Source organism: Elephas maximus, chromosome X (genome assembly GCF_024166365.1).
Source record: "Elephas maximus indicus isolate mEleMax1 chromosome X, mEleMax1 primary haplotype, whole genome shotgun sequence".
Taxonomy (NCBI): Eukaryota; Metazoa; Chordata; class Mammalia; order Proboscidea; family Elephantidae; genus Elephas; species Elephas maximus.
The window spans coordinates 102,060,050-102,075,554 of NC_064846.1; the positions used below are offsets into that span (position 1 = coordinate 102,060,050).

Below are 15,505 nucleotides of genomic sequence, written 5' to 3' on the forward strand. Positions count from 1 at the left end.
CTGTAAAAAGTTGAATTGTGAAAAGCTGTGTGATAGATACCTTTACTACAACAACAATAACAAAAAGAGCAGTTGCCGAACCTCATGGGATTTGGTTTCTTTGGAGGTTTAGGATTATGGTTTCATGGTAGATCCCAGTTAATTGGCTAATGTCATGTTTAGTGCTTCTGTTCTATCACCTAGTTCGTTGTGTAGAGAGGGCTTTTTTTGTTAAGACTAGTTGAACTGTGTACTCACATCGTCTTTAAGGCTCAGGCTGTGTCGTGGTTATAAAGAGGTGAGAAAAGAGTACTAGGAGGAAGAGAGATGGCAATGGGGAAGAAACCAGTCTGCAGGAGTTAAGGCCTTCTACCCAGCCAGGTTCCCCAGGCCCTCTCCCAGGCTGCATACCCACTCTTCACACCACTGTTGGGGAACTCAAATCCTTGTGCCTTGCGGTCATTCGGTAGGGTGTGGGAGATCTGCCCCGGCCCAAGTTTCAACCTGTTACCTTCCAGCCAAAAGACCAGCTCAGGCCTGGGGACCCGGCAAGGCACAGGGCCCAAGACAAACAATAGATGGATATCACAGAGACCTAGATGAAAGTGTCCTTTGTTACTGCTGGAGCTCTTGGGTATCCCATTTCTCCCTAATCTCTCCCTAAGCCTGTGGTGCTCAACTCTGGGTGCAATTAGAATCTACTTGGGAGCTTTTAAAAATGCCAGGACCTAGGCTCCAGCCACGACTAATTAAATTAGAATTTTGGGGGATAGGGTTAGTTTTTGTTTGTTTTTGAGAGGTCTCCAGGTGTTTCTAAAGTATAGCTTAGATAGTGAACCACTGTTCTCAACATACATGGCCAGCTAAAAAGCCACAGGTGTTTGCTTATAGAGGTCCCTCCTCGGAGAATTCTAACAGGAGTTCAGACTCAGGCCTGTTCTAATCACTGGCCCATGTTCCCTCTAGGCCTGAGTTCATGAACAGAAGTGATCAATGAGCATTAACATGAAGGCATACGATGGGGGTAGGGAGGGCAAGTCTGCAGGTGTTTGTGAAGATAATTTATTCAAACAGCTGACTTGCTCCATAGACAACTTTCAACAAATGTGTTGGTCTCCTTTACCTTTCTTAGCTTCTTGTTTGGAAAGGCATCTCCTCCATGACCCTCACCATAGGACGGGTGTCTCCCATGTGGGGTCTGGTATCAGCATGGTCCTTCCCATCCTTCAGTGAGCTAAGGAGGAAAAGCCAGCATCCTGAGGGGTGGAGAAAGCCTTAGGGTATCACTGTCTGTGATGACCCAAGTTTCCAAGGCAGCTCTGTGAGGCCACGCTGGCACCCCAAGGTGGGGACAAGAAGCAAACAGAGGCCACTCCGGGCCCTGCCACTGCAGCTGAGACAGTGCCAGGCCTGATAAATAGCTTCTCAAATAATTTCTGTTGACTGATGTAAGGCCCATTTCTTTTGCCTATCTCCCCCACCCCCAGCTCCCAAGGAGAACCCCCTCTTAAGGAAGAGATGCTATCTTTTTGACTTGACAGGGGGCTTATATCTCAGAAACTACCATTCTCAGCACTTGGGCTCAACTGCTTATGACCAGCTCCTTCTACCTTCCCTTAAGGATATACTAAGGGGCCTAGGCCAATAGAAGCTTGCCCACCCAGCTGTAAACCCTGGCACAGGGTTATATCCCTTAGAGGTGGTGCTTTATTCTACTGTGCACAAAGATGCACTCTGGGTTGGCAGTGACCCTGGCAGAGGTGCTGCAACAAGTGACTGACTGGCTATGCCACTCTCTTTCTCTGGGAGACAGAGGGATAGGGGCCTTCTCAAGGGCCTGTACTAAAAGCTGTTAGGGATTCCAAGGCTGCCCAGGCTTCCCTTCCTGACCTTGGAGCAGATATTCAGCCTGCAATACCCTGTCCACCAGGGAAGCTGGTACACACGTTGCCTTGTCCCTGCCCCTGCTGCTCTTAGCTAGAATCACAACTCTAACTAGATTCTTGTAGGGCAGGGAGGGGCAGAGAGGGAGGGAGAAAAGACCAAAATAGCTCTCATCCCACATTCTAAACCTCACAGGAGGGGCATCACAGCAAGGACGCTATATTTCAGCCAGCCTATTTTGGCAGCGTGAGATACTCGCTGGCCGCTGGCTAGTTAGGTTGCCAGGCAGAACTCATGGCCTCTGCTGCACCTGTTCAGAAGCTAGCCTCTGTCTCCACCGGATCTACAGCTGGATGCAAACCTCCTGAGCTCATTCAAGCAACATTTGGAGTTTCCTCGTCACAACTGAAGTACCACCAAGGCAAATGGTCCAAGTCAGCTCAGGAAGATGTAGTACCATGGGAATGGATGACAAGAAAATCAAGCCACTGAATCTTCTTGCTGGCCAGCAGGAGGCTCATATATGTGGCTCTACCCTCTAACATGTCCCTCTCCTCAACACTTCACATCCACTCCACAGTCACAGAGGAAAGCTTCTCATCTCTACCACAGTGGTCTCAACCAGGGATAATTTTGACCCCAGGAGACATTTGACAATGTCTGGAAACATTTTGGTTGTCACAACTTGGGATGCGGGGGTAAAAGTCCTTTGTGAAGTAAGTACATAACAGATCTCACATGCAGACACACACAGATATGCCATTCCTTGGCCTACAAGTCCTTAGGCCATGGCTCTGTTACTGGCACCAAGAAGGAGAGCACCATAGTTTGACCATGCCCTAGCAAGTGTTAATGTGGGTAAGGAGGGGCAAAGAGGCACCTTGTCTTTGTCATCACAGACCTTCCCTACTGAGCACCTTTCATACCCACTCTGAACTAAACTGGACAGCCATGCCAGAATGACCCAAGACAGACTCTGGAGGTGGGGGGGGGGGCAGAAAGTGACCCACACCAGTGGCAGACACAGGACATCAGGAGCAATAGGCTGTACACCTTTTGGCTTAAACCACCAAAACCCAGTTCCCAGATCCTTTCAGGATCCCAACTTCCAAGTTACCATTTTCTGGTTCAGGGAAGTGAGGAGGTCAGAAGACACCGGCAGAGGAATAGCTCCTTGGCTGGGCTGGAGGGACCATCCCTGCCCTTACCCTCACTTTGCCCAAGTGAAGTCAGTCAGCCTGGCATTAAGGAAGCTAGGAAGCCAGGTGGGATAAAGGCCAATGGAAAAGATGGCATTGTGGCTCCAAGGCCCTTGGCAGCTCAAAAGCTTGTTATGGCAACAGAGGTCTGTCACATACCCTCCAGGAGTGCCTATCTACATGCAACCCAGAGCTGCACACAGGGTCCTGGAACCCAGAGCACCAATAGATGTTTGGTATGGGCTGTTTCCCTCCACAACGGACATCAAGCAGAGTCAGCATGAATTGGCCATGTGAGACAGAGCTGGACCTCTTGCTTTCTGAGTGATCTCAGGTCAGTCCTTCACCTCTTGAAGTCTCCGTTTCCTCAGCCATAAAGTAAGGTTGATAATCCCTAGCTCACAGGATTACTATAAGGATTCCCTCACAGAATGTATGCAAAATCCCTGTCCTGGTGCCTTGCAAATTCTAGTGAAAGAAAGATTGATACCAGATTTGAAGTGTGAGATCATGAGGGTCAGCCTCCACCTTATCTGGGGGCCTCAGACACCTCCAGGTAGCCACCCTCCACCTTGGTGATATCCTAAGAGGTGAGAAGAAAAATCAATGGAGGTTCCTTGTTTTTGGACACTGTGGACATCTGCAGGGTCAGCTGTGGGGAGGCGTCAGTTCCAGTTGGGAGTTTTTGTAAATAGGGAAGTTAAGCAAGAATGCCACTACCAGCCTGAGCTCCTGTGTGTGCGGAGAAGTAAGGGAGAGTCGTGAAGGCCTGGTGGCTAAACCTGACCTATGGCCTGCTGGGGCTGCTCAAGAATTTGGGTCCAGTGCCGGCCCAGCCTGCAGTTTCTCAGGCTGGACCCCTGGAAATTGAAACTATGATACAACAGGGCCGAGGCAAAGACAGCTGACATTCCTGCCCTGCCTAGGGCTTCCCTGTGACAGCAAGGTCAAAGTCGCTACCTGCTCTGCCACAATCCCTCCATTAGCTTTCTTGCCCCCAGGGACTCCTGCCCCCAAACCACTCCCAGGTGCTCTGATAAGGTCTTGGTAACAGAGGAAGACAGGTGTTTTAATAAGCTACGTGTTATCCCATCGCCTCCATTTCCCAGCCTGGAGGCAAGAGATGCCAGCCAAACCAGTCTAGGGCAGATGTTAGACCAGTGGTAACTGCTCTCTACTGCGGTATGGGTGAATTGAAGGTCAGGAGAATTGCATTCTGGCCTTAGATCCACCAGGAACTGGTTTGGTGACCTTGGGCACACCACTACCTCTGTCTGAGCCTCAGTTTCCCCATCTTATAGTGGCCACTCCCCAAAAATCTAAACCAAGAGCAGAGGTACGGATATGGCAGTGGCTGATTCTATAGACAGAGCTGTGCTCCTTCACATTCCCTGATGAGAGAGCCAAATGGAGGTCCTGGGGGGGACCAAAACCAAACCCATCTTACCCCACAAACTCCCCTGATGTTCCTGCTTCCAAAGACCCCAGACACCTAGGCTTAAACCTCGTCATTCTTATCTGTCCTCTCTCTCCACAAGTATTTAGTCATCGAGTTCTGTCAACTTTTCCATCAAACAGTCAACTGCCATACCCAACCATGCTCCAGGTTCTCATGCTTGGATTACTTCAACTCTCCAAGTTCTCAGTCTCCAGTCTCTCCTTTCAACAGCCCATCCTGCCAGCTTCTTCTTCTAAGCACCCAGCTCTAACCTGACTACTGTTTTCCTACTCTGCAACCTAATGGGTTCCCCACTGCCCAAAGCGCAGGGCAGATATCAGACTCCTCTCTACCTGGCATTCAAGGCTCTCCAAGTTCTAGACCTGGCTTGACTTGAAGCTCCAAACTCCTGTTTATTCATCAAGATATAGGTCAAACATCCCTTCCTGTGAGATCTTCTCTGACTTCCTACTCAATGGCTCAGTTATGTTAAATGATCCCCTACACATTCTCATTACCTTCTCTGTAGCACATGAGTCTGTCTCCCCCATTCAACTTAGGAGTTCCTTGAAGGCAGGGACTGGGTCCCATTGGTCTCAGTGTTCCCAGTGCAGCGTGGCAAGGGCTGCTAAATGTTCTGGTAACACACAGACAGGAAGTCCTGCTTCCCAAATAAACAGTACACTTTCGGGAAGTAGGCCTCTGATTCCACCCTCTCCTCTGGTATCACAAAAGCATAGGACACAGAACTGAGCACATACCTTCAATTCAGTGACAGCTCACTGAATAGCAGTTAACCTTGCCCTAGGGCTGAAACCATAAGGCCCAGAGGTGTGAGAACGGAAAATGAACCTGACCTGATGGTGGAGGTATTCCGGCCTCATAGAGCACTTAGCTCTGCTATCTCAAGCTCATCTGAGGGGACTCAAGCTCACCTAAGGGAAGGGGCACATGCCACCTCCAGCTTCCCTCTGCCTGTAAAAGCTTAGCACTCACCTGTCTTGACCCTGAGCCACCACCTCTATGTCCCACTTCTGTGCCTACTTCCCTTTTCTTTTGTTGAGGAGAAATACAAACTTCTGGGCAGGAAATGCCTTGAAGGTGCTTGTCCCACCCTAAAATCCAGAGAAAACTGTCTCTAATAGAAAGGAAATGGGCCTCAGAGAAGCAGTCTGGGAGGCCTAGCCTGTTTTCCCGCGGGAGGCAAGCAGACACAACCCCTTTCCTGGCAAGGAACCAAAAGGGGGGCTCTGATGCTGACCACACAGGAGAGAGCAGAGACCTGGAGCCTTAAGGGGAACATGCATGCTCAGGTCATGGTGAAGCCAAGGGAAGGAGAACCCAAAATGGTGGCCTAACAACTGTGTAAGACCTAGAGGCAGAGAGGTTGTAGAATATAGTAGAAAGAGTAATGGGCTAGCAATCTAAAGACATGGGTCTTAGTTATGGCTCTTCTACTTATTAGCCATAGCTGTGCTCATTATTTATTTATCTATTTAATTTTTATTGCACTTTAAGTGAAAGTTTACAAATCAAGTCAGTCTCTCATACAAAAATTTATATACACCTTGCTATATACTCCTAGTTGCTCTCTCCCTAGTGAGGCAGCACACTCCCTTCCGTCCATCTCTATTTTCATGCCCATTCAGCCAGCTTCTGACCCCCTCTGCCTTCTCATCTCCCCTCCAGACAGGAGCTGCCCACATAGTCTCATGTGTCTACTTGAGCCAAGAAGCTCACTCTTCACCAGTATCATTCTCTATCCTATAGTCCAGTCCAATCCCTGTCTGAAGAGTTGGCTTTGGGATGGTTCCTGTCTTGGGCTAACAGAAGGTCTGGGGACCATGACCTCCGGGGTCCTTCTAGCCTCAGTCAGACCATTAAGTTTGGTCTCTTTACGTGAATTTGAGTTCTGCTCCGCACTTTTCTCCTGCTCCTTCGGGGGCTCTCCATTGTGTTCCCTGTCAGGGTGGTCGTTGACAGTAGCCAGGCATCATCTAGTTCTTCTGGTCTCAGGCTGATGTAGTCTCTGATTTATGTGGCCCTTTCTGTCTCTTGGGATCATAATTACCTTGTGTTCTTGGTGTTCTTCATTCTCCTTTGCTCCAGGTGGGTTGAGACCAATTGATGCATCTTAGATGGCTGCTTGTTAGCATTTAAGACCCCACTCTCCAAAGTGGGATGCAGAATGTTTTCTTAATAGATTTTATTATGCCAATTGACCTAGATGTCCCCTGAAACCATGGTTTCCAACCCCCCACCCCCCCCGCTATGCCTATGCTGGTCTTCAAAGGGCTCAGTTTATTCAGGAAGCTTCTTTGCTTTTGGTTTAGTCCGGTTGTGCTGACCTCTCCTATATTGTGTGCTGTCTTTCCCTTCACCTAAAATAGTTCTTGTCTACTATCAGCTGTGCTCATTATTGATAACAATATTTATGATACTGAATGCAATTATTAATAATAATGATTAATAGTAGATACTAATAGTTATTGAGCACTTACTATACTCCAGGCAATGGGCCAAGGTCCTTTCATAGATTATAGTGGGTAAGTTACTTAACTTCTCTGTGCATCAGTTCCCTCATCTGTAAAATAGGGATATAATCATAATTCCTACACCAGGAGGTTTTTGTGAGTATAAAATAAGATAATGATAATAACCAAAGCATACTGAGTCATTATTATTAATCAGGCATTACTTTAGGAACTTTATATATGGATTATATTATTGAGTCTTCACAAAAACCCTGTGAGATGAATGCTATAATATCACTATTTTACAGACAAGGAGGCTGAGGCCCAGAGTTATTAAGCAATTTGCCCAAGGTCACGTAGCTAAGAAGTAGCAGGCCAAGACACAAATCCAGGCAGCCTGGCTCCAGTGTCAGAGCCATCAAGTTATAATGCCTTCTCACTAAAGAGGAGAAATTTCCTAAGCCAGGGCCTGGCACATAGCAGACACAAAAAACACCTATCGGGGTTTTTGCAGTTCAAACCCTTAGCCCAAAATCACTTCCCATCAGTGGAGAAAGCACTTATCATCCCACATCTCATTTGGTCATCTCAACAAATCTGTCCAAAACAGACAATACCTATTGTACAAATGGGGAAACTGAGACCATGAAAGGTCAAGTAGCTTGTACTGAACTATAGGTGGGGTCATAAACACCCATAGTACTCCTGATGATCTGTTCTCATTTCAGGTTCCCTTGGGGCTCCCCTCCAAATCCACTCCCCCTTGGTGTCAGGCCCTGTGCTAGGCACCAAAGTCTGAAAGCCTAACAAAAGCTGAACTATTCTGGAGAACTTGGCCAAACTATTGCCAGAGGCCAAGACAAACTGTTCTTTGAAGCATCCCCTGAAGCTTTTTCTAGAGGCAAGAGAACAGGCTGGAGAATGAGCTCCAAAGCAATACAGCTGGCAGCTGGTATCGCCTGAGGGAAGGAGGCCTAGCAGCCCCCAAGGGCCCAGAGGATGGAACACTGGGGGAAGGTGTTTAGACCTTCTAGACAAAAACTCTCCCACACCCAATTCCAGCAAGGGTCTCACCAACTGGAGGAGTCACAAGTGTAAATCAGCCAGCCTCCCACCTGCCCCTAGCCACTCACACCTTCTAAAGAGCACAACCTGGTTGTCAAGGCAGTTCATTAAAATAACTCTTCTTCCCTGATGCCACCGAGCACCTTGCTCTCCAACCCCCAGTGCTGGAAGGTGCTGACCGGGCAGGCCTGGTGCTAATGTCAGAATGACTTCCCACCCCTCTACCCCTCCAGCCCTCCCCTCCCGGCCAACGCCCTCCTGCATGCTTTCCCCTCACCCCAAAGTAGCTCTGCTTTACAGCATCAATACCCACCCCTATCCATCCGTCCACCTTGGTGACGGGGGTGGGGCACAACACGCAGCCAAGGACCTGGGTGTTGTCTCCCCAGGAATGATGAGTGTGGTGGATGTGATGAGCAATCAGGGCAAAAGGGAGACCCAAACCTCAGCTCTTGCCTCACAGACATTTGGGAGAGAAAGAGGCATGATACAGTGGTTAAGAGTACAGGCAGTAGAGTCAGGATGCCTGGATTCCAGTCCCAGCTCCACCACTCCCTAGCTTTGTGACCTTGGGCAAGTTCTTCATTTAGCCTTTTTTGCCTCAGTTTCTCTGTATATAAAATGGGGATGACAATAGCAGTACTTACCTTACAGAATTATCATGGGGGTTAAAAATAAGTTAAAATGTGTCAAGCACTTTGAAGGACTCACTATTATTACTGGTGATATCATTATCGCAGTACCATAAATACCACAAAAGGAGGCCAAACAGAGTGAGCCCTATAGGTGGGCATGATCAGGACAGCCTTCTGGAGGTGGGACCTGAAATCACAGGAAGCATTCCAGGTGTGAGAGTCCAAAGCTAATGCCCAGGAGGTGGCAAGTTTGAGCACTGCAGATTCCCAGGACAGTAAAAAAAACAAAGTGACAAGGTTGCAAAAAGAACTACTGAACAACAACAATAACGGCTAGAATTCTGTTTATGTTATTGGATTTAATACTCGACAACCCCATGAGATAGGTACATTTCTCCATTTTATAGCTGATAAAATGGAGACTCAGAGAGGTTAAGTAATTTGCCCAAAGTCAGGCAGTCCCGTGTACATCAGAGCCCTCACTCTCAACCACGACACTCTCCTACCCCATGCACCCAGTGCACAGCTAAAGTTTTACTTCTGCTCCATACTTCCTTCTTTGTTTTCCCTATTTAGAAGGTCCTGCCAGAGTGGGGGCTGCTCAGGCCAGATGTTTTGGGCCAAGCTCTTTCTACAAGATCCCTGCCCCTGTCCCAGCCTGACTTGATGTCAACTTAGAACATAAAGGCTGGCTGCAGGTACTTATCTTACACCTCAAGCCAGGCCAGTCATTGGCCAGCCCAGATAAAGGGCAGGGAATCCTCAGCCTCCTCCCCTGGAGGTCACTCCCTCCACCATGTGGGAGCAGAGTTGTGGCCTGGTCAGAGGTTCCTCTGTGGTGGGGAAGCTGCAGCGTCAGCCCCAGATGCCTTGGCTGCTGGGTGTGGGTTGGGGAAACACACAGGAAGGACTGAGAGTCAGGAGACCTGGGTTCCAAACCCTCCCTCCCTGAGAAATTGTTTCCTTCCCCTCCTCGGCCCTCAGTTGGGGATCATACCTTCTAACTTACTGGGTTGCTGTGAGGACAGAATGAGGTCACGAAAGTGAAAGTGCTTTGTAAACTCTAAAGTACTTACAGAAATGAGGGGACTGGTTGTTGTCGTTGTCATCATCTGCTGGAGGAAGGAATGGCTGGGTGGGTGTTTCTCCCTGTCTGATTCACCCTTCTAGTCCCCACAGTGGACATGGCTCACACTCATTTCCGGCTTCGGTACTGCCTAAAATATCCCCTTCCTCTCCACTGTCCACCAGCTCAGGAGATTAAAGCAAGTGGCAGGAAAGCAAGGCACACTGGAAGCCCCCCCCCATATTGCATTGTCTTCAACTCAACAAGGTGAGCATCTACTCTTGCCAGGCTTGTCTTCTGATATGCGGGCACTAATAAGAAGGCTCTACCCTCCAAGAAAGGAGCCCTGGTGGTGAAATGGTTAAGTGCTCAGCTGCTAACTAAAAGGTTGGCAGTTCAAGGCCACCCAGTGGTTCCGAGGGAGAATGACTGCTCCCATAAAGATTAAAAAAAAATCAAGGCCACCCAGTGGTTCCGAGGGAGAATGACTGCTCCCATAAAGATTAAAAAAAAATACCGCCTAGAAAACCATAATGGGGCAGTTCTACTCTGTCACATGGGGTTGCTATGAGTCAAAATTGACTTGACGGCACCTAACAACAACAACACCCTCCAAGAGCTCCTCAATCCCAGGGGCTGGCTGGACCAGAACAACAAACGAATCAGAGAGAGCTGTATGAGGTGTTTAGACCCAGCACCCTGGGAGTTCAGGGTCTACCTGCTGGATTCTTGAGAAAAGGATCACAGAGAAGTTGTCTGGAAAAGTTGAGTCTGGAAATAAACAGAGGAGAGCCAGGGGCTTCCAAAGTCCCCATTTCCCATGCTCACATGTTAAAAAATGTTAAGGGGACCACAAATAGTATGTGTAGATGACAGTGAAGAGGCTGGGAAAGAGACTGAGCCCAGTTCCCAGGAGCAAAACTTGGAGGAGCTGAGGCTGTTTGGCTTGAAGAAGATTCAGGGGGACTTAGGTTCTGTCCTTAGACTCTGAATGACAAAGAGCAGACAGGGTCTAGGTGATCCCAGGGGGCAGAGCTGGAAGCCAGGGGTAGAAGCCTCAGGGAGGCAGAGTTCAGCTCAACAACAACAAAAAGCTTTCTGAATTCCATAGATGAAACCAACTGCCTTGAGACATGCTGAACTCCCAAATATGAAGATGGGTGAGCCAGAGGTGGACAAGCACTTGGTGGGAAGACTCAAGCTTCAGAAGGAGAGTTGGACCTAGTGCACTCTAAAGGACCTTCTACCCTGAGCTCTGTCTGCATACTTACCTCTAGGGGTACTGGTGGGAGAAAGCATAAAGGTGACTGGAGTTGGCTAGGCCCTTGGTGGGTGCTCACAGAGACCTGGCTCTACCCCCACCCGCAGCATACAGGAGCACCTTGGGCTGATACTACCCAGGGGGAACCAGTCACTCATTAACTTGTGGTTGAATGGGTCAGAGGGTGGCTACCTGGGACAGACATAAGCATGAGGGGGAGGCCAAATTGCACAAAAGTCCACGCTCAAGGAGAACCCAAGCTGTGGCAGTTTGAGGCCCAGCCAGCCCAAACTGACCCAGCTAGCAGAGAATACTTAGTGACTGGCTCTGACAGAATTTGAGGCCAGCTTGCCTTTGTCCTGATGATAAGAAAAAAGTTCTTGATTGAGAATCCATAATTTCATAGCTGGAAGGGAACCTGAAACACCACTCAGTCCATGCCACCACCACACCCCCCAACCCTGCCCATTTTATAGATGTGGAAATTAAGGCCCAGAGAAAGCAAACGTCTTCCCTAAAGTCATAGCTATGGAGAGGCAGAGCGAGACACCAGGTTTCCTAACTCGGTAGATGGCTTACCCCCCCCCAAAAAAAACCCCACAGCCGTTGAGTCGATTCCGACACACAGCGACCCTATAGGACAGAGTAGAACCGCCCCATAGAGTTTCTAAGGAGCGCCTGGCAGATTCGAACTGCTGACCTATTAGCAGCTGTAGCACCTAACCACTATGCCATCAGGGTTTCCACATAGCTAACAGGGTTCACTAAATAGCGGTTTGGGTCCTGGCCCGACCCTCCTCAACTGCCACTGCTTGCCTAGATATAGACTGTCTGAGGAAGGCATCTGCCCCCACAGAGGCCTTACCCTCACATCAGCAGCAGTGTGGCTAACAGCTCACCCCCTGGCCTGCTGTGGAGGTACCCACAGATATACTGAAAACAGACACACACACACATACATACAGCAACAGCAAACCCTTTGGGTGGGCATTTCTTGTTCTTTTAGACTTTCTAATTGAGATCTGGAGCCCTGGTGGTGCAATGGTTAAGAGCTCAGCTGCTAACCAAAAGGTCGGCAGTTTGAATCCACCAGCCGATCCTTGGAAGCCCTATGGTGCAGTTCTACTCTGTCCCATAGTGTCTCTATGAGTTGGAATAGACTCGCTGGCAGCGGGTAATTGAGATCACAGGGTCAGCTGTTTCTGGAGGAAAAAAGCCCTCCCACCCCTTCTGACTCTTGATGCCTAAAAAAGATTGCCTTATACCACTGCCCATCCAAATCCCTATCGACTCAACTCTTCTGCCCTTCTCAGTGCTACCCAAGCTGAATGTGTGTCCTTTGAACAATGTGAATAACTATTTCTGTTTGCCCAAGCAAAGGACAGAGGAACAGATCTGATTGGCCCGGAAGTTCCAATTGAATGTTTGTCAGTGGCCCTTTGGGAGAAGGTAAGGGTTCAGGATGGAGTCCCTTTAACGCCTGGGATGAACAGCGAGTTAGTTAGTGGCTATTTCCTAGCGGTGACTTTCCAAGGTGGTTATTATGTGGCTCAATCATTAACTAAGCAGTGGCAGAACCCCAGGCTTGTTGGAAAGGGGCCACATCTTTCCCAATGACAGCCCAAGAGCAGGAGCCTGCAGCCAGGGAGAGCACCTGGGGTCTTTCTCCTCCTCTCTGACAGCCTGCAGGTGGGGTGGAATAAGGAGAGAGGCCAGTACTGAGGGAAGTTCTCTGTCAACCCACAAAGGGGTGGAGGAGGGCTGGCCCGGATATGGAGGAAGTCAGCACGCCCTTACTGGGGTGTGAGGGAAAAGCAAGACAGTGAGGGTTTTTATCTCGAATGAAAGAGGAAGCTCCAAGCTGGGCCATGGCGATTAGATGACAAGCTGGGAAAGTCACTCATCCTGGATGCATCCTGTTTTGCTCAGAAGTGCCCTCAGGGGCCAGAGGCAGGGGAGGGGCCTCGTTGAGAGCAACCTCCCAGGAATTCTCCCAGGCCTGGGTGGCCCTGAAGCTGGCGGGGGGAGGGGGGGGAGTGGGAGGTTAGAACTCCCCTTTACCTCTAGAGAAACAAAGACACAGAATTTCAAAGGCACGGAGTTTCAGCAAGAATTAGAGCCCCATTAAAAAAAAAAAAAAAGAATTAGAGCCCCAGAGGCTGGCTAACACCTGCAGTCCGGGCCAGTGTTAGCAGTTTGGCATCTATAAAAATGAAGGGCTGGGGCTCCATAATCCCTCTAGCTCAGACCTTTTATGGGCCTCTCTTCCAAGGTCCAGCTCAAATGTCAGTGCCTAGGTCAGTCACCTTCTTCTCAGTCAAAAGCAATCGCTCCCTGGCTCAGGATCCCAGTGCAAAACGTCCTCCTCGTCAAGTGGAAATATGAACACTGACTGGACATTTGATGATATAAGAATTGTTTTCAGTATAAAAACGGAAATGTGGTTACTTTTCATAAATTCTTATTTTTTAGAGATATATATTGAAATATTTACAGATGAATTGATAAGGTTTCAAAATAACAAGAAAGGGAATGAGGTAGATGGGAGTGTGCATAGCTGTCAAAGTTGGGTGATGGATACTTGGGACCTTATTACATTATTATCTACTTTTATATATATTCAAAATTCTTCATAATCAAAAAGTTTATTTAAAAGCTTTCACCAAGGTAGTCTTAGTATGTCATGTATGATTTATGCTGCTAACCCCTATTCTAGATGGTAAATTCCCCAAAGCTGTCATCTCTGTGTCCCCCACAAGACCTAGCACTGAGCCTGAACTTAGCAATGAATAATGTTGTACAGTACTTGGTCGTTTACAAACACTTAGCCATGGAGCCCCTCATTTAATCCAGTGAAAGTGGAAAAAGCAGGTCTGAGAGGCTGAATGGAGCGGCAGAGCCTGAATTTGAAACTTCCATGTGTTCTTTGCTCCATACCACCCCATTCTCCTAAGGAACTTAACATTCAGTTCTAACATTCCTGTGTGCGGTCGAGATAAACAGGAACAGCAACTGTCTACATGCAAGCTCCCAATGCAGAGAGCTGGGCAAGAGGAGACTCAGTACACAAGCACAGCACTTCAACCTTGTGACAGGAGGCTTCAGACTGCAGCCTCTGGTCCACTGATTCACATCTACCAGGACATTCTCCCTCCCCCTGCCCCCCCTGCAGAAACCAACACCTCAAGTCACAGAGATTTAGTTAACATTTGGCACCAACTGTGTGCTCAACCCCTGTTTGGGGTTTCAGGGTAAGAAGGAGAATATAAAACTCAGCTTAAAAAAAAAAAAAACACATTGCCATCAAGTCAATTCTGACTTGGCTTAGACCTTGAGAAAATCATAGTTTCCATCCTGAAGACCTTACATTTTATCCCTATTTTGGAGTCCCTGGATGGTGCAAATGAAAGGTTGGTGGTTCAAACCCACACAAAGGCCCCTGGGAAGACAGGCCTGGCAATCTGCTTCTGAAAGGTCACAGCCTGGAAAACCCAATGGAGCTCAGTTCTACTCTGCAACAACACCCCTGTTTTATTTGATGAACAGCCTCCTCAAGGACTGAGAGACCAAGGAAAAAAGTTCTCCTATTCCACTCAATCCAGGGACAACTCCTTCTTCCAGCTAGGGACCCTTTACCTCATCTTCCCCAAGAGGGCAAGGGCACACAGATTGCCTTTGTTCAGCCTATCATCTGTTGAACTTGAACTCTCCAGGGCTGAAAGGAGCTCCAGGAGTCTCCGAGCAGAAAAGCACAGGCAGCTGCCACTGCATCCCACCAATCGTAGCCCCCCAAATAGATTTTTAAAATCCCTTCGCACCGCCTTCTTTGCTCCTCTGCTCACTCAGAAGGTATTGTTTTAATAAGGAAGGCCCTGAAGTCCTCCCTGCATGAGTCACCGCCCTTCTACAACACACACACAAGGTGCACAGCTCCCTTGCTTACCTTCGAGTCCTCTTCTTTCTCTAAACACCTCCAGATATCATCTCCCAACAGCCTCTCCTTTGCAGACTGGGGAGGGGAGCCACAGATGCAAAGAAGTATAGCATACTTCTCCAAGAGCCACTCAGAGGGCAGAAAGAAGGCAAGAGAACCAGGGAGACCTGATTTTGTTCAGTGTGGTGTTTTCTAGCCTTAGCTACAGGTTTAAAAAAAAATTTTTTTTAGGAATTCCAAATCCAAAATTCAAAACATAGTCTGACAGAAGGCTAAATCCCTGAAATGAGGACCAGCCCAGGATGTCCTGCTATATGGTGGCTGTAGCTTTAGGGTGAAAGCGTCCCCCCACCCCACCTCCACAAACATCACCATTTCCATCTGTCTTTGTTATCTAGGGAAAACCTGGTGGCGTAGTGGTTAAGTGCTACGGCTGCTACCCAAAACGTCAGGGGTTCGTATCCACCAGGTGCTCCCCGGAAACACTATGGGGCAGTTCTACTCTGTCCTATAGGGTTGCTATGAGTTGGAATTGACTTGACGGCAGTGGGTTTGGTTATTGGTTTGTTA

General features: G+C 48.5%; 1 protein-coding gene across 6 annotated transcripts in view; it reads right to left on the reverse strand.

The window, feature by feature from the left end:
- Window positions 1–15,505, reverse strand: part of STARD8 (StAR related lipid transfer domain containing 8) — a 110,026-nt gene that overhangs the window by 22,368 nt on the left and 72,153 nt on the right. The window contains exon 1 of one of the 6 annotated variants that reach the window (XM_049872351.1): window positions 1,103–6,724. The exons of the other annotated variants lie outside the window; for them this stretch is intronic. The gene's annotated coding sequence lies outside the window, so the exon portion shown is untranslated. Of the gene's footprint in view, window positions 1–1,102; window positions 6,725–15,505 lie in introns of those variants that run through there. 6 annotated transcript variants of the gene reach the window in all.